The sequence below is a fragment of the Amphibalanus amphitrite genome, unplaced genomic scaffold (genome assembly GCF_019059575.1).
Source record: "Amphibalanus amphitrite isolate SeventyFive unplaced genomic scaffold, NRLGWU_Aamphi_draft 000077F_arrow, whole genome shotgun sequence".
In the NCBI taxonomy this organism is placed as follows: domain Eukaryota; kingdom Metazoa; phylum Arthropoda; class Thecostraca; order Balanomorpha; family Balanidae; genus Amphibalanus; species Amphibalanus amphitrite.
The window spans coordinates 1,129,529-1,148,636 of record NW_024881573.1 but is presented as its reverse complement, the minus strand read 5'-3'; the positions used below and the strand labels follow the sequence as shown (position 1 = coordinate 1,148,636).

Below are 19,108 nucleotides of genomic sequence, written 5' to 3'. Positions count from 1 at the left end.
GCGACGCCCCTTTGTCCAGTCTTGGCGCTCCTTCAGTGATAGCGGTGCCCTCCTAGACGATGGTGGTGACCCTCTGTCCAGTGTTGGCGCTCCTCCAGTCGATAACGGCGCGCTCCTAGATTATGGCGGCGCCCCTCTGTCCAGTGTTTGCGCTCCTCCAGTCGATAGCGGCGCTCTCCTAGATGATGGCACCTTCCCGGCTCACTGGTGTCCTTCTGATCAGAGGGCGCCCTCCCGGCTCATTGACGTGCTTCTGACCAGAAGGCGCCCTCCAACTCACTAGCATGGTTCTGTTCAGAAGGCGCCCTCTCCACTCACCGGCGTGCTTCTGATCGTAAGGCTCCCTCCTGACCCACTGGCGTGCTTCTGATCGTAAGGCGCCCTTCCGACTCACCGGTGAGGTACTTGTTATCAGAGGTCGCCCCACCGACACACTGACGTGCTTCTGATCAGAGGGCGCCCTCCCGGCTCACTGGCGTGCTTCTGGTCAGAAGGCGCCCTCCGACTTCATGAGTATGGTGTCAGTTATGGGATATGTAGAAATGCTGCAGCTCTAGTCTCTGAATAGCTCCCATGGCCATGTTCCTAATCTTATAGCTTGATGATAAAGTTATTTTATTATTATAGTACGCTGGACTCTGTCGTCTCACCCACGTTCCGCCTCTGTCTTGAGATCACCTGCAAAGTTCTCAGCGTCACAAAACCGCTCTCGGTCAAACTGCAGACGATGAATCAAGACCTGCTGCAGGCTGTCCGCAGCGTCGACAGCTGCATGGAAGTGCTTCAGTCGATGAGAGACGGCGACACATACGACAAACTCTTCGATCTCATCAATGAAGAAACAGAGGATGGCGTCAAACTTGAAACTACCGAGACGGACTGGCAAACAGACACATCGCTCGAATCCGCCGGCCAATGACGCCCGCGAGTACTTCAGGAGATCAGTCTTTCTGCCCTTCGTAGATACGTGCCTGCACCAACTCCGTGAGCGATTCAAGTCTCATCGATCAAGGGGAGTCCTGCTGTGCTCCCTGCTGCCTTCAGTCTGTGTAGGCCGCAGCTTCGCCGACGCCCAGGATGGAGTGACGCACTACAACCCCTTCATGGATGCCAGCATGAATGAAGTGCACGCCGAATTCCTTCGCTGGCAGGAATTCTGGGGCAATGCGGCGGAGGAGGAGCGGCCGGACAACGTTCTAAGTGCCATGAGCGAGGCGGAAACGATGGGCACATTTCCGTGCATGAAGAAACTGCTACACATATATGCTACGCTGCCTGTAACCACTGCGACCAATGAGCGGTGTTTCAGCGCCCTTACAGGGTGTCCCATAAGTTCGTTCTCACATTATGTTTGCATGTGAAACAGAGTACATTGCGTTTTAATATATTTATGACCCCTCAATGTGCTCCCCATTTAATGGGCAAACACATGAATACATGCTGCGGCATGCCAACCGGCATGTTTGGCTGCATAGTAGGCTTAAAGTTAGCCCAGACTGACTTGACATGCGCCGTGAGCTCCTCGAGGCTGGAACAGCGCTACGCTTCGACGAGCCTCAATTTCAGCATAACCAACAAATTTTTATGAAATTTTGATCCAATGAGGTGCCTGGCATGTGATCTTGCCACAAACACCTGTCACAGTCTCCTTGCACCGCTTTTAAGCTTTGCTTGACCTGTGCACTGATGCACTGTCTTGCCTGAAGATGGGCCTACGACCTCCCGGATGCCATTTTCTCCTCTATAAATATGTTCATACTCGCGTTTCGAGTTCAGCTTGAGGGCTGAAACTCCTCCTAGATGTTCTTGGAAAAGCATTCTGCTTCCCAAAACTGTTTCTGGGTTGCCACTTGCAACTTGGTCAACTCCAGAACGCCTATAACCCCACAACACAGTGACCCTGGCCTTTTGCATAGGAACATAACGGGACGAAACGGAGGCCTCCTCCTTCGCCCTTATGGGGTTGTATTCGGGTTTGGACGGGTGTTTCATCTCGAACGTGGACTAGTTAGTCCTGATGACCTGGTTGATGTCACCAGCCCTCTGTTTTGTTTAGCCTCAGACATAACGAAACTCATGTTTGGCCATTTTAAGACGTTTTTGACTGTTTTGTGCCCTCCGTTAAGCAAAGCTTAAGTCACCTTGAGTTATGTACCCCGAAAGAACACTCTTAGACAGCTGGTAATCCATCCTGAAAAGTCTGCTTACCAACTTTGTAACCCTTTGACCCTTTTGATGGCCACTTTGGCGCCACACAGTTTTGGCCACTTGGCTCACTCCTGAGGGCTGACTGGAAAGAGGATAAACTTGCAGTGACTGACTCCCGACAAATCATCGACGTCACTTGCTGACTGTGCGTCCAGTTAGCGATGGACATTGGCTACAGACTGGTAGGCCTCAATCACCCTCAATCGTCGCGAATGGTCACGTGCTGACTAAATACTGAGACGTACCCGTATCGGAGACCTCTATGTTGCGGCGTTAGCCGTCTCTGTAGGAAGCGGGCTCTATAGCAAAAACTATTTTGTCTACAGAAATTAGCTAATGTGGAGCATATTTCTACCAGCCATGGCAACCACGTAAGCTCAGTTACGAACCAATTTCAGCGTGCCTTTAAGCAAGAGAGCCTAAAAACGTAAAATTTAGGTGAGAACGAACTTATGGGACACCCTGTAAGTACTTAAAGAACTATCTCCGATCCACCATGTCACAGCATCGTCTTAACGGCTTGGCACTTCTTTACCTGAACCGTGACATAGCTCTGAACTATGACGATGTGCCCGAGGAGTTTGGACGTGGAAACCGCCGCCTCACTTTCAAGTGAAGTAGGGAGTTAGAGATTCAGATTTTGATGTGTGAGACGTCCCTCGTGGGGAGAGGAGTGTTACATTTTGTAAATATGTGCACCTAATGGTGAGAGAAGTCCCTCGTAGGGAGTTGGAAGTTTCATATTTTTTGAACATATATGTCACTGTGAGAGGTGTCACTCGTGGGAAGCAAGTTTTATGAGAAATGTTCCGTAGAAACCGCCGCATCATTTTAGGAGTGAGACGTCCCTCGTGGGGAGTTTATAGTGCTATATTTTGTGGATATATGCCAAGGTGAGAGATGTCCGTCGCTGGGTGTTAGTGGTAGGTATATTTTGTAAATATATAGCACTGTGAGCAAAATACTTTGCTTTTTGTAATCGGCTATTTGATGACATGTCTTGCGAGAGCACATTTCGATTCAGTTTAATGGCGTTTGAAGAAAAACACAATTGCTATTACATATTCGACCGCAGACGTGACGGAGATACTCCTACGGAGTACGGAGAAGCGCCGATAGATAAGAGTAAAGCCGGCTCTCAGTGAGGAAATTATATTGAATGTAGCAATGCACATGACACCAGTAATACAAAATAGCAACGGAACAGTGATGCAACGCGCACCACAGACTCACCCAGAATGCTCGGCCGCGACACTTTCACGTTCGCAGTTATGAGTTATGTTCGTACCGCACGTGTACCGCTGCCTGAGGCTGATCAATGTGTACGCTTGTACAATGTCAGTTATGTTCGTTCCGCACGTGTACGAACATAACTGACACATTCAAGTTTCAGATATGTGGCGCCCTCCTTGTTGTTGGCGCCCTCCTTGATTGGCGCCCTCTCGTCCAATGTCCTGGTCCTTCGCAAATTCCTGGGTACGCCACTGATTACTTTATAAGAATGTTGAGGTGTAGCAAGCGATTGTCCAAAGTTGTCCAAAGTCTGCTGTCATTGTCCAACCGAATTCCGAATTGGACATTGGACAAAATCGGAATTCCGAAGATTCAAGTTCCGATTGACACCACTAATAGTCACCGTGATATAAACCAGGTAGAACGCTCCCGACGAAAAACTGGGGACAAAAATGAATTTAGTAACGGCGACTCTGGGGACTAAACAAACTTAGGTTGCCATGGTAACGGGGCAAATTTGGAATGAATACGCATTTAATAACTCATTTTTCAACGAATTGTTTTAGAAAAAAAAGCAAAACGACTTTTCGGACCACTACAAGAATGAACTGCAGTTTTCATAAACGACCCGAGTTTTATCAGTCTGGCCTGAATAATATCAAAATTAAGTCCTAAACTGAACGGCCCGTGCTGCTATAGGTTACCTCTAACGCCCTGGCCCCCTAAATCGTCACTGGCTTATCAGCCAATGAGCGTCGAGTATTGCCGTACGCTGATTGGTGGGATTACTGCAGTTGTTGTTTAGAATGCTTACGGTGCTGACAGCGCTAGCGAAGGTGTCTCCACTTTTCGTAATGTTAAAAGCCCGGAGCGCACCCCCCCCCCCCCCCTTGGTCAATATGCACTAGGCGAATACGCGTCCGGGCCCGGCCATCAGCACCGGCCCGCGCAGTTGCCATGGCAACGGCTCAGCACAACACATACCAGGCCGCAGCGCCTCGCCCCGGCCAGCAGTGGTACCGCAGTGCGGCGTCGCTGCCAGCAGTGGGATCGCAGTACGACGTCGCTGCTGCAGCAGAGGTATCGCAGTGCCAGTACTAGCAGGCCACGCGGTTGCAGTAGCCAGAGGTGACCGTAAGACCTCCACTGACGCGGCGCCACGTCCAGCCGACTGGTAAGGCATTCAGCGTGGTAGAGCTCTTGACATTGCTACGGGGCCTTAAAGCCTGTATTGATTCAGCTGTTGTGCTCGTCCTACCCGAAAAAGGCTCCGCCCAGCGAGCCGTTTTTGGATGTTGGAATATACCGTTGTTCCATTAACCCGCGCTCCGTAGGGCTATCGGCGGACCCTACCACCCGTAGGGGGGGGGGGGGCGTCTCAATCTCGGCCCCCCTAAGACCTCAGAAATTTACCGGCCGATTTTCAAACTTTAAACAGCGTTCGATAGCCCCACCGAGGAACTACCTTGTGACCCAATTTCATTGACCTCGGTCCAACCGGTGACGTCAAAGGTCAGGTCAAAGGTCGCATTTTAACCGTTTACAGGCATTTCAAGAAATGTGTTGTGAAATCGAGTAAATTGGTATGTTATTGAAAATCATCGATGCAGAATTGTTCGCCAAATGCATATTTTGCTATCTGAGGTCACTGATACCAGGTCAGGTCACAGAGGTCAGGTCACTGAGGGTCACAATATGAAAGTGTCGTGTGATGCGTGTTTTATGGTCCAATTTACATGACAAATGCGATTAGTTATGTGGGCAGGGGCGGCGCCACGGATTTTTGCCAAGGGTGGGAAGCCGAAGTAGGGGGCCTCTTCATAAGACGAGGCCTCAAACCTTTTCGCCTCTGGGGCCTCCTCAAAAGTGAATATTGTGGTCGTTTGTCAGAAAACAGTACCTATATCTGCAGTTTAAAACGTTTTCGTTTTACCAATACCAATACCGTTTATTCGGGCGAATTCACGCAGAAGTGGCTTTTCTTTGCTTAGAGTCAATGGTAAAACACATGATACAATGATGGGACTGCTCCTCACGTCACAGACGCAGTACGAACTAAAATTGATAAAAACGATAAAAATAAACAGGAATATGATAAAACTGCCCGTGGCGGTGCATTACTAATACTGCATATTTATCACTTGCCTCATAGCATAATTAAAACGACCGATTGACATCGTACGCATTTCAGCTGGCAATTGGTTGTATAATGTATAGCATCGGGCCCAGTACAGAAATCAGCGCCTCCCAGCCTCTGTCCTGACAGGTGGCAGTGTGCTTCGAACTTGTGTCTCACGGTTTGTTTGGATAAAGGATGAAAGCGACACTGGTGTATGGTATTTAATAGAGATGTCAATCGGATACCAACTTTTTGGTATACCGATACCAAACCGATACCAACTTGGTATGTGGTATTTCAATCCTAATGTAATTGGTATTTCGTTGGTAATGCAAATACGGTAAGGGAGGCCGTTCCGGTCCCTGAAAGCGCGTCTCGCCTAGGACTATAACTTAACAAACAAATAAACACAAAAAGCACCGTTCGGCTCAACATAGAACCCCGGGCAGCACCGACGAATGTTTAAGATCTTCCACAGCCTCAAGTCTTTCATTGTCTTCCATTGTTGTCTGTGTTATGAGATTTAGCTGTCGTTTCCGTGGTCTGTATGACATTTCGTCCTATCCAATTTATAAATAGCACTCCCAGCATGTCAAATAACGTTTATTCAACGTTCCTCCGCACTACCAGCGTTCCCCGGCGCCTATTCCCCACGCTTCTTGCTGGCACGCTTCGCTTGATCGTTGCACTTAGCGGTGATGATTTTTCTGATATCAGATTCTTGTAGTTTTAGCTTCGAGGAGCAAAACGCTGAAAAAAGGGCCAAATGAGTCTCAATCATTGATCTTACGATTGAAAACTTTACAAAATAAAAAATCAACAACCGTATTTTCATAAAGTGAGCTGATTTGAAGAAAAGAAATCCGTGTAATTTTTAGTCATTTTTTATCTAACATTCTGCATCTTAATATTTCTGTTCGTGCTAGACATTAAAATTTGAGAAAGATTGCAACACCTACAGTTCCAAAACTCACGTTTATGAAAAATAATCACAAAAATAATAAGAACATGGGCTTCTAAATGATATTGCGTGGTAAGTAATAGCATTATATATCAATAATAACCTTATATTAATGTGCAGTCTACCTACAACTTAGGTACATATGATAGCACTCATTCGGCGACTAGGCTCCGACGGGTGCGGACGTGTTCTGCCACGGTCCGCATTAGTTAGGTTGCTCCGATCCGAATTGTGCGCTGGTTGGTTTGTTTCAGACAACAGACCGGTGCATTTCCCTCCCTTCTCCGTCATCTTGCTTTATTCAAGTCTATATTTCACTTTGTCTTCTAAATTATAACATTAATATTCACATTCTCGTTCTCCCTCCATCGGTTTCCGGCTCCACTCCATTCCTCGTCGGTGCCGGCCGCGGTGATTGGCCGACGCCGGTCACGTGAGCGTGACGTCAGCCCGCCAGCTAGCGGCGTTCGCGCGGTTTCTTGGCGCGGTTTGTTGGCGCGCTTTTACTAACCGCAGGCGCGCCTGGGCACATCTTCGCGGGTAATTCCAGTTCTGTTTTGGCCGTAATAATTTGTCAAGCCCTCTATTTTTGCCACTGAATTTGATCATCTACTATACTATTTGTAGAATGAAACTCTGTCTGTCTGTGTGTTTGCACCGTGCAGAGGGGTGCTTTGACGCCGTGCACAGGTCAAACGGTGCGGTCGATGGGGCTGAAATTTTCGCAGGGTGTTGATGACGTCACGCGCACGTGCAGTGTCGTGTTTCGAGTCCCGGGGGGTGGATGGTTCGCACGTGGCACGCCCTGGAAAAAGGTGCATTTTCTCCAAATTTTGCTCGGATCTCAAGGCATCGGCAGCCGGGTTCAATCGCCTTTGACAATAAAATGCATGACGATCGGCGGCGGGTGCCTCTCATTTGCAGATTGGCAGATTATTTATTTTCATAAACAGAGGCGAATGAAGATGTTGATTTTCGGTAAATAAAGACAGTTTTTAATACGCTTACACAAATGCACCGCATTTGACGCAATGCGCCACATTTGTCACGAGGTGCCATTTTTGGCGCTAACCGCAAAACTTTGTCAAATATTGTCCGATAAAGGGGCAATTTGGTGGAAGGATGCATGGCAAAACAATTACAAATGCACCACTTTTGTCGCAATGCGCCACATTTGTCACAAAGCGACATTTCCACCAAATATTATTAAGAATAATAGAGCGACAAGTTAGGAGCAAGGCTAGGAACACTTTCTTAGTTTATCAGTTTATCTGATAGTCTGTGACCTCAGATGACCCAGTGGTAGTGGTAGGTGTAGTGGTAGTAGGAGTATTGGTAGGAGTAGCGGTAGGGGTAGTGGTAGTATTAGGGGTAGGGGTAGTGGTAGGGGTAGTGTTAGGAGTAGTAGTAGGGGTAGTGGTAGGGGTAGTGGTAGGGGTAGTGGTAGGGGTAGTAGTAGGGGTAGTAGTAGTAGGGTAGTGGTAGGAGTAGTAGTAAGGGGTAGGGGTAGAGGTAGGGGTAGTGGTAGGGGTTGGGGTAGTGGTAGGGGTAGTGGTAGGAGTAGTGACATGGGTAGAATTAGTAGAAGTGTGGCACAGGCCGATCCAATGTGACTTGGTGACCTATACGACCTGGCCTGACCCAGTGTGACCAGGGATGACCGACTTGACCTGAATTGACCCCGTATGACCCAAATTTTTATCAAACTAAGCCATCAGTATATTCCTTTATATATCTGCTTCCAGACGGCTCATCGGTATGAATCAAACACCATTCGAAAGCAAACTGGCTGCTGCGTATTTTATGGCTACGCCGCGAAGCAAGTGGCGCAGCCGCTTCTACTATACTATTTGTGAAATGAAACTTTGTGTGTGTGTTTGCACCGTGCAGAGGGGTGCTTTGACGCCGTGCGCAGGTCAAACGGTGCGGTCGAGGGGGCTGAAATTTTCGCAGGGTGTTGATGACGTCACGGGCACGTGCAGTGTCGAGGTTCGAGTCCCGGGGGGTGTATGGTTCGCACGTGGCACGCGCTGGAAAAAGGCGCATTTTCTCCTAATTCTGCTCGGCTCTCAAGCTTGCTTCAAGGCATCGGCAGCCGGGTTCAATCGCCTTTGACAATAAAATGCATGACGATCGGTGGCGGGTGCCTCTCATTTGCAGATTGGCAAGTTATTTATTTTGATAAACAGAGGCGAATGAAGGTGTTGATTTTCGGTAAATAAAGACAGTTTTCACTGCGCTTGACCGAATGCACCACGTTTGCCATAGTGCGCAACATTTGTCACGATGCGCCATTTTTGCCGCTAACCGCACAACTTTGTCAAATATGGTCCGATAAAGGAGCAATTCGGTGGAAGGATGCATGACAAAATGACAGGTACAAATGCGCCATGTTTGTCGCAACGCGCCACATTCGTCATAAGGCGCTATTTCCACCAAATATGGTTAAGAATGATGGAATTACACGAGTAGGAGCACGGTTAGGAACTCTTTTTTTTAGTTCATCAGTTTATATGATAATATGTGACCTCACATGACCCAGTGGTAGTGGTAGGTGTAGTGGTAGTGGTAGTGGTAGTGGTAGTGGTAGTGGTAGTAGTATTGGTAGGAGTAGCGGTAGGGGTAGTGGTAGTATTAGGGGTAGTGGTAGGGTAGTGTTAGGGGTAGTAGTATGGGTAGTGATAGGGGTAGTGGTAGGGGTAGTAGTAGGGTAGTGGTAGGGGTAGTGGTAGGGGTAGTAGTAGTGGTAGGGGTAGTAGTACGGGTAGGGGTAGGGGTAGGGTAGGGGTAGGGGTAGTGGTAGGGGTAGTGGTAGGGGTAGGGGTAGTGGTAGGAGTAGTGGTAGTGATAGTGGTAGGGTAGGGGTAGTGGTAAGGGTAGTGGTAGGGGTAGTGGTAGGGGTAGTGGTAGGGGTAGTGGTAGGAGTAGTGGTATGGGTAGAAGTAGAATAAGTGTGGTACAGACCGATCCAATGTGACGTGGTGACCTATACGACCTGGCCTGACCGAAGGGGACCTGGCCTGACCCAGTGTGACCAGGGATGGCCAAGTTGACCTGACTTGACCCCATATGACCCAAATTTCATCCAACTAAGTTATTATGTTCAAAATTTTCCTCTGCAAGTTTCCGTCCATATCTCTGCTTACAGACGACAGATCAATTCAAATCAAACACCATTCGAAAGCAAATTGGCTGCTGCCGCATTTTATGGCTACGCCGCGAAGCAAGTGGCGCAGCCGCTTGTCTATATTACTATTTGAGGAAGGCGTAGTTTCTGTCTATTACGAAGGTCGCGACATGGTGCTACGTAGCGCGGGTTACAGGTCACACCGTTGCACCTACCGCGCTGAAATTTGCGCAAGTTATAGAACAAGGATGGACAACGTGCCTTTGAGCGGTCTCGGCTCGATCGGATCGATAGCGAGCGCGTGGCGCGTGCCCAAAAAGTGCAAATTCGCGTCATAGACTTTACATGTATAAATCGGCTGGCAAAAACGGGCGAAAATGGCTAAATTTGCCCGACACGGGTCCGTTCCCCGTGCAATATCTCGGTAGCCGTGCGCCCGATCGGCACGGGGAAAACAGCATCGTGTAGAGAATCGAACGGGCAATCGAATAGTGTGCGGTGCAGGGGTGGCACGCGCCACGTGCAAGTGTGAGGGCAATTTCATTTCAAAAAGTGCCATTTCAAACGGATTTTGGATTTTATTTTATTTTCCCGTGACCATCAGACTGAGAGAGTTGAAACAACGTCAATTGCCAAGAGAAATGTACCGCCTCTCATGGAAAAATTGTGGACAGCTAATTGATCAAAAACAATGTGGAAAAATCGCTGAATTAAAATGGTATTTGTCCATAATGTGCCACTAAAAAGATACACGGGATTTGCTGCTTAACCTGATACGCTTGATAATTGAAAATGCTATCATTAGAAAGAGCATTCAATTCTCTCCAAGATCCAATCATCACGTTTGCATGACAAGCAACAGTATTCTTAAAAATATAAATGTTTTAAACCTCTGCAAAACGATTTTTAGCGAAAATTATCTACGCCTTTCATTTGTCTTAAAACTACGCACCTCAATTATAAAGCACATTTGACAGATTCTGAAGTGGAAAGCATGCTTCAGACACGGGCACCTCGATGCGGTGGATATTTTTTCCACAAACCAAACGTTTAGCCGTCAAAAAGCAATCGACCGAAATGGATAGATAACCCAACCGACACAAGAACAACCGAACACCCGCCGATCGAAAATATCCCTTTTCGCGTTGCGGAGCACGCGGGTCACCCTAGTCTACTATACTATTTGTAGAATGAAACTCTGTCTTTCTGTGTGTGTGTTTGCACCGTGCAGAGGGGTGCTTTGACGCCGTGCACAGGTCAAACGGTGCGTTCGATGGGGCTGAAATTTTCGCACGGTGTTGATGACGTCACGGGCACGTGCAGTGTCGAGGTTCGAGTCCCGGGGGGTGTATGGTTCGCACGTGGCACGCGCTGGAAAAGTGCGTATTTCTTCACAAATTTGCTCGGTCTTCAAAGCATCGGCAGCCGGGTTTGATGGACTTTGCAACTAAATGCATGACGATCGGCGGCGGGTGCCTCTCATTTCCGGATTGACAGATTATTTATTTTGATAAACAGAGGCGAATGAAGGTGTTGATTTTCGGTAAATAAAGACAGTTTTCACTGCGCTAACACAAATGCGCCGCGTTTGCCGTAATGCGTCACATTTGTCTAAAGGCCCCATTTTTTCCGCAAATTGCACAGCTTTGTCAAATATTGTCCGATAAAGGTGCAATTCGGTAGAAGGATGCATCGCAAAACGACAATTACAGATGCACCACTTTTGTCGCAATGCGCCACATTTGTCACAAGGCGCTGTTTCCATCAAATACGATTAAGAATAATGGAATGACACGAGTAGGAGCAGGGTAAGGAACTATTTTTTTTAGTTTATCAGTTTATCTTATATCCTGTGACTTCACATGACCCAGTGGTAGTGGAAGGTGTAGTGGTAGTGGTAGTGGTAGTGGTAGTAGTAGTGGTAGTAGTAGTGGTAGGGGTAGCGGTAGGGGTAGTGGTAGGGGTAGTAGTAGGGGTAGTGGTAGGGGTAGTAGTAGGGGTAGTAGTAGGGTAGTGGTAGGGGTAGTGGTAGGGGTAGTAGTAGGGGTAGTAGTAGGGGTAGTGGTAGGGGTAGTGGTAGGGTTAGGGGTAGGGGTAGGGACTAGGGGTTGTAGTAGGGGTAGTGGTAGGGGTAGTGGTAGGGGTAGTGGTAGTGGTAGGGGTAGTAGTAGTGGTAGGGGTAGTAGTAGTGGTTGGGGTAGAAGTAGAGGTAGTGGTAGTGGTAGTTGTAGGGGTAGTGGTAGAGGTAGTGGTAGGGGTAGTGGTAGGAATAGTGGTAGGGGTAGTGGTAGGAGTAGGGTAGGGGTAGGGGTAGTGGTAGGAGTAGTGGTATGGGTAGAAGTAGTAGAGGTGTGGTACAGGCCGATCCAATGTGACGTGGTGACCTATACGACCTGGCCTCACCGAAGGTGACCTGACCTGACCCAGTGTGACCAGGGATGACCATCTTGACCTGACTTGACCCCGTATGACCCAAATTTCATCCACCTAAGCCCTCAGAATAGTTTTTATGTTCAAAATTTTCCTCTGCACGTTTCCGTCCACAGCTTTGCATCCAGACGACAGATCAATTTAAATCAAACACCATTCGGAAACAAATTGGCTGCTGCCGCATTTTCTGGCTACGCCGCGAAGCAAGTGGCGCAGCCGCTTGTTCTAATTTCTATTTCTAAGAAAACAAGGATGGCACCCACGCTGTCTCGCCCCCGCCCACCTCTTGTCCTCCCTCTCATGGGCCCCTATCCATCTGAGCCTACCCCCGAACCCTTCCCTGACCCGATGATGGACCAAGTTCCAGAGGGCCAGTCCTTCATCCATTTGACTCCGGATGGCTCGTTCCGCCGCCTCTCCCCATTTAAATTGCAGAGGGAGATGGACCTACTAATCGGCCCGTGCGTAAACGCAAAAGTTATCCGGTCAGGCAACATATTGATCCGGTTTTTTTAGCAAGGACCAGGCTCGGCTCGCCCTGAGCATCACCGCTTTCTGTGGCACGGCCGTTACGGCCGCCCCGGCTACCCGCCTAAACACCGTGGCGGGCACTTGCTACTCCCCAGCACTCCAGTACATCGAGGAGGCCGAGATTCAGGCGGAGCTCCGCTCACAAGGAGTAGTAAAGGTGACGCGCCTCCGATCTAAGGGGCCTAACCCAAACCCGCTGCTTAAGCTGAGGTTCCTTGGCCTCGAGTGTCCCCCTGCCGTGTACAGTAGGTCTATTAAAAAAGTCCCCAGCACCAGTGGGCGCTGCCTTCGCTGAGCCGAACCCCCGTCTGCCTGTCCAATATCGCGCCGGGCTCAGGTCAGGTAGGGTCAGCGGGACCGCTCGGTCCGGCCCGCGGGCGGTGGACGGGCGGCCGGTAACGCTTTCCGCCAGCCAGCTGTAGAATCCAACAACGGGACGGCCACCGCTCAGCGCAGCGAAACCGGTGTTTAAGAATGGCAGTTCATGGCACAATGATTATAGATAGTCATTGTTAGCCTGTGCCCCACAGGAATGCCTAGACTCTAACGCCCTGTTGGAGGGGAAATGGGGATTGAGCATCATTCTTATATACAGCTTTGGGCATTTAAGTGGCATTCGAAGTAGCGTCAAAAGTAGCAAAAGAAGAAGAAAAATACTTCAGCCAATTTAAGATCGGGTCAGAACCAGAGGTCATGTCACCAGAGGTCATCGGTAGTAAAATTTTGCTTGGACAGGGTGCGTTGCGCGCACCGGTGCATTGGGTTTCCAATTTCCATGGAAACATCAACAGACTCGGAAGCTCGCAACGCTAGCGTGGAGCCGAATTCATATCAACCGCCGCAACAATGCAGCAGCGCAGCGCAGCGTGCTGCAGCGTGGGGCCGTGAAACACCGCCCAGGCCCCCTGTCTCCCCCTAATTCCTGTCATCCTTCCCACTCTGAAATCGACCGAGCCTAGCCTAACACAACAATCATCTCGTTTACCGCTATGTCTTAATAATATTGTCGGATTTAATTAAGGTGAACGGCTTAGCACGTAAATAACAGCAACTGCCACCATCGGTATTATGAGAAAACCAATCGCTTTTCCACAAACACTTACAAGTTTTTAGCTTAAAACTTACTCGAAATTAATTTTATCAGCCTCGTGTTCCTCTTATCAAAACGCTTCGAATGAATCAAAAGTTAATCTTTAAAGGTCATTTGAAAAATTTGGCATATGTTCAAAGACATGACCTGACCAGAAATGGCCACATGATGCATAGCAGGATATTAGATCCGTATCGTGGAACTTTACAAACAGTTCAGATGATTTCATAACTTAAGCATGTCTATAAAAATAATTATTACATGGCTCATATGTAGGCTGGGTGTGTGATCATGCTTACGAGTATGAAGTATGAACGCAACTGATAATTTTCTGTTGGCCACAATTTCTATATTTAACCCTCGCCCATGTAGGGGGGGGGGTTGGTGCAACCCCCCCTGAGGTTTTTCTTAGCTACACGCCGAACCGTTTCAGATAGCCTGCTCAAATTTTCAGTACCCTTTGGGGCATCCTTTACGCAACTTTTGGTAAAAAATTTTTTGTCAAGGTCATGTCAGGTCACGGAGTTATGACGTCATAAAGGGAACAACCTCCGGCCAGATTTACGCTAAATTGGAGATTGCTTCACATTGGTATAAATGCCGACTGACCTGACACACTGATGGATTGTTTTAGAATCACAACTGGCTGATTTGACATTGGCACAATGTCCGTTGACATTTTGAAGGTTACTAAAGGTCAAGGTAAGGTCAGTGACCTCGGTTGACCTGTAATAACTTCTTGCACTTGTATGCCTTTTCGGGGTATTTTGATGCCCTGAATTCGAATTTGCTATCCATTTCAGGCATCGTCGGTTGTTTCTTGTAGTTCATTTTGGGTCAGGGTCAGGTCAGTGACGTCACACGCCTGACGTGACCCAATGCACAAATGACCTTGCAGACTTCCCGAAGCTCCCAACGCATCATTTTTAGAGTTATGACATCGAAATAGGTATACACCAAACGATAGAGAATTGATCAAGGATCACGACAGTGAAGGTTTCAAGTCGATATCTCTTACCGTTTTGCCGCAATCGGCGCGGAAATCTGAAAAAGTTAGATTTTTCCGAAAATTTGACCTTTGACCGGTCATAAGTAGGTCAAATGTTGACCTAGGACCACAAAATATACCACCAATCGCGAGATCTCGTTGAGAGCAATCCGTTGGTCTTTTCCGCTAAGCTCTACGACGCTCCGTTTTCAAACGCCAGGGGGGGTCGCACCAACCCCCCCCCCCTGCATGGGCGAAGGTGGCAAAACACCGTTTACGGGCGAGGGTTAATTTATCCTCCAGGATTTCATACGTTTATTAATGACACCTTGACGACATCGAGAAAAAAAATGCTTAGGAGATTTAACAGCCTGAGATACATTCAGTATGAGGAAGGGTCAAGGGTGCTAGATTCCTTCCGTCCTCGCTATCCTCAGGAAAAAAAATCCGCATCGCCCCTAGTCTTCATGCTTCCCTCTCTGGACTGGAGGTCATCCCACCAGCCAACCTGTAGTTGATGTCGGATCAATTCCAATTTCCAGGACAAATAATCCTCTTCGTGGTGACGGTTTGGGAGACGGCTGGACCGTCCCGACAGGGCAATCGTCCCACGGGAACAGTCTCGCTTCCGCAGATCACTGTCGCTGGCTCGCACAACCTAATTACTACACCAGAGCATAGTTATGTCATGTTATGTCATAGCTCTGCAAGGGCCTTTTCAGACCGAAAAAGATGGCTCCCAGCAAAACAAACAATTTTCTCAATTAGTATTGTATATCATCAAACACCACATGTTTTCAGAGTGTTTATTATGCGTTCCGTCCAAAAAAGCGCAGTTCAATTTTCTCCCATTGACTTGAACGATCTCAAAATTGACCCGGCCTTTCTGTCAACAATGTCAAACTTGCAAAGTAAACGTTTCAAATACATAGGTATAGTGTTGCCCATTGAAATCGCTGAAAGTTCTAAGGCGATCGGTTAGTCGGTGTATTTAGATTGATGAGCACAGGAACTTTCCTTGAGGTAAGGTCACTTGACGTGACCTGGTGTTATGACCTTGAATTGAAAGACTTGGGCACACTATCCCGGCCAAGCACTATCCCGGCCAAATAGTGAGTGAGAAGGGAGCGATCCCCCAACCCCATGTTTAGCTCCTATAATTGAGCTAGCTGCTAGAGCCTCGCGGAAAAAACGAGCGTTTGCTTCGTTACGTGACGCAGCGACTGGTATCCCATTTTAAAATATCAGTGACCTCTTAGGGCAGGTCAAGGGCCCCAAGGCATTCGATCGGTTTTTGGTAAATAACCACAAAAATTGTCGCATTATCGTCCTTTCGATACAATCGTGTTTTCTGTTCTCAGACGCGTCGATTTACATGCTTTTTGTTTAGGTGAAACAATCTAGGATGTTTACCTGAGGTCAATGTCATGTTAGGGCAACACAGGTCACGAAACTGTTGAAAGGAGGACATGTTGCATAACATTTGATTCGGCAAGTCTTGCAAAGTCCATTGATGGCTGTCCCGACTGGCTAGCTCATTTTGATCGGGAGTTATTGACGAAACACTCCTATCACCCTAGTGACGTCATAAATGACGTCACGCAAGGTGAACAATGCAAAAGTGAAGCATTAGACCTTGCCAAGAATGTATGAAGTCACGATTTGAAGTGCTTGAGAGTTGAGGTATAATTTTAGATCATTTCCGACTCCAAGATTAACAGTTTCCATATTTCCCCATTATGCTTAGGTATATGGCACTAAGTGCATTGCGGATTCGCATCATTTTATAACCGACAACCGTGCAGAGGTTTACTTAAGACGCCATGGTTAAGTGACCTGACCTGAAATTGTTGTGGTTGTGGTTGATGTCAAATGATCCGGCTTGAATCAAATGCAAGGCATATGAAATGTCAGCCTTCTATCATCAGTGTGCTTTGAGCTACCGCAAAAAAAAAATACATGGTGGCGGCATTCACCCCTTCTTCTCGGCCGGCGAGGGCTAAACCTCGCTTCGAATTATTGCAGATAATGATGCGACCGAAAACAAAGCATTTATCTGTGTCTAGAACGGCCACTGACTTCTTGGACAAGATCCCCAGTCTTGATTTGCTAGATGGGAATAAAATACTCGGTATGTGATACATATATAGTATATACCCCTCGATTTGCCCTCGTGCTAAGTCTACTTTAATCATCACTATCGCTTTTTTCCGATATGATGTCGCCGCTAAGCGGGTTGTTTTGTTTGCTTGCTTGCGTTGAATGGTCATTACGGATTATTGAATGATCATGTGATAAAATAGGAATGGGGCGAGGGAGGATATGCACTGTGTCTGCAGGTGTTTAATTTAGATCACAAAGGCATCATTTCCGGCATAGTGCAGAGTCACTATCTTCCCCCTCCTCTGCACTGCGGCATCTCTGCGCCCCACACACGGCGTCCTCACTCCACGGCCGGCCGCCGCCAACTGACCCACTCGCCGGGCGCCGCGAACTGACCCGTGTCGCTGCCGCGGCCTGCGCAATAGAGTCGGGGCTGGCATCCGGGGGTTCGGCCGGCCGGCCGCCTCTGGAGCGGGGGACTTTTTTTGTAGACCTACTGTACGCCGGCTACGAGGTCCTGACTGTGAGCCCGTGGGAGGTGAACCCGCGACTCTGCCGGCGCTGCGGACGTTACGGGCACCTCCAATCGACCTGCCGTTCCAAAAAGGCAAACTGTCTCCGCTGTGCCACACTGGGACACAGTTCGAATGAGTGCCAGAGTGAGGAGGTCCAGTGCGCGCCGCCCACTGTGGCGGCCCTCATCCCGCCTGGGATAAGAAGTGCCCGGCGTGGCACTTCCACAAGGAGAAACTGAACCGGAAGTCGCCCTCCGCCCCTCCACCCCGCCCGGCCGGGCACTCTATCCCGAGCGAGCGTCGATACGCCGACGCTGTCCGGGGGACTAACCCCCGCTGCTCGGGACCTCAGGCTGGACCAGGGCAGCGCTCCGACCCGAATCTGACCCCGCCGCTCAGTACGGCAGTGGAGCTCCCTCGTCCGTCGCACACAGAGTCGACGGAAACTGTCACGGCACCAGTCCCCCAGACTGTCCCCACCCTCGACGAGACGGACACGGTCACAGAGACTCCGAAGGGAGCAGCTCAGCCTCTGGCCGAGGTGCCAACTGAGACCCAGCCAGACCACGTCCACATGACCCCTGCAGCAGAACAAACTGACGCGGTCGCTGTAGCCAAGGCATCTCTCGACGACTCAGAGTCGGTGACCCCTGTCAAGGAGATGCCCATTGAAGCCCCTCAGACTCCGCTTCTCGCAGGCTCCGCGGTCCCAGAGACCCCAGACGTTGCCAGCACGTCTGTTGACTCCGCAGAGTCTCTAGATTCTCTTGACTCGCCTAACGATACTGTCGTTGAGGCACAGTTCACACAGGAACTTTTCGAAAGCCCCGTCTCCGCCGACCACCTAAAACCCAGGCCCATGTCTTCTCGAGCACCCTCTCCCGCTCGTATTCGAGAAAGGTCTTCATCTCGCTCCAGCTCTCGCTCCCTTTCGACGGGAAGACGACTTACTCGTTCGCACGCTTATACCCAAGAACACCAGTAAACAAACACACACACGGTAAATGACTCAATTTTCTGAATTCTTTCTCCAATGGAATACGAACTCGTTGGTATCCCATTGGGGGGGAATTCAAGAACTATATGTTAAATAAAAAACCGTTACTAGCCGCCATCCAAGAGACCCATTTTAAAGATTCAGATACATATAATTACAATTTCAACATTCGTGATTTCTCTTTATATACAAATAACGTAAATGAAACCCACCGCCGGGGCGGCTCGGCTCTTTACGTTTCAAATAAACTTTTGCATCATGAAATTTTCCTCCGAACTACGCTTAACGCAGTCGGAGTAAAAGTTAAAATTGCACAACTAGACCTCACTGTCCTTTCGATCTACCTCTCACCTAGCCTCCCACTTTCCTGTCCTCTACTCCTAGACCTTTTCTCCCAACTTTCTCCGCCTTTTATAATCATGGGGGACTTCAATGCACACCACCGCACATGGGGGTGCACAGAAACAAACTCGCGCGGAACACAACTTCTTAACGTAATTAACTCACTCGATTTAATACTCATTAATAATCTCACGCCCACATTCACACGCACACGCAATGGAGAGGTCGTACACTCCGTCCTAGATCTCGCCATTACAGACACAAACACCGCGACACTTTTTACACAACACGTTGAAGATGACTCTCTCTTCAGTGACCACTACCCCATACATTATTTACTCAACGTCCCTTCAGGACAGACAAACTTTAATTTTTTGCCAAGGTGGAACTTTAAGAAGGCCGACTGGGCGTCTTTCCAAAAGTATATTGACGAATCATTGTCTACACCTCCACCAGATATAAAC

At 48.6% G+C, this 19,108-nt stretch overlaps 1 protein-coding gene across 1 annotated transcript in view; it reads left to right on the top strand.

The window, feature by feature from the left end:
• The first annotated feature begins 4,491 nt into the window (after positions 1–4,491).
• Positions 4,492–19,108, top strand: part of LOC122379422 (intraflagellar transport protein 74 homolog) — a 439,917-nt gene continuing 425,300 nt past the window's right edge. Inside the window, exon 1 of the mRNA XM_043361638.1 lies at positions 4,492–4,615. The gene's annotated coding sequence lies outside the window, so the exon portion shown is untranslated. The remainder of the gene's footprint in view (positions 4,616–19,108) is intronic.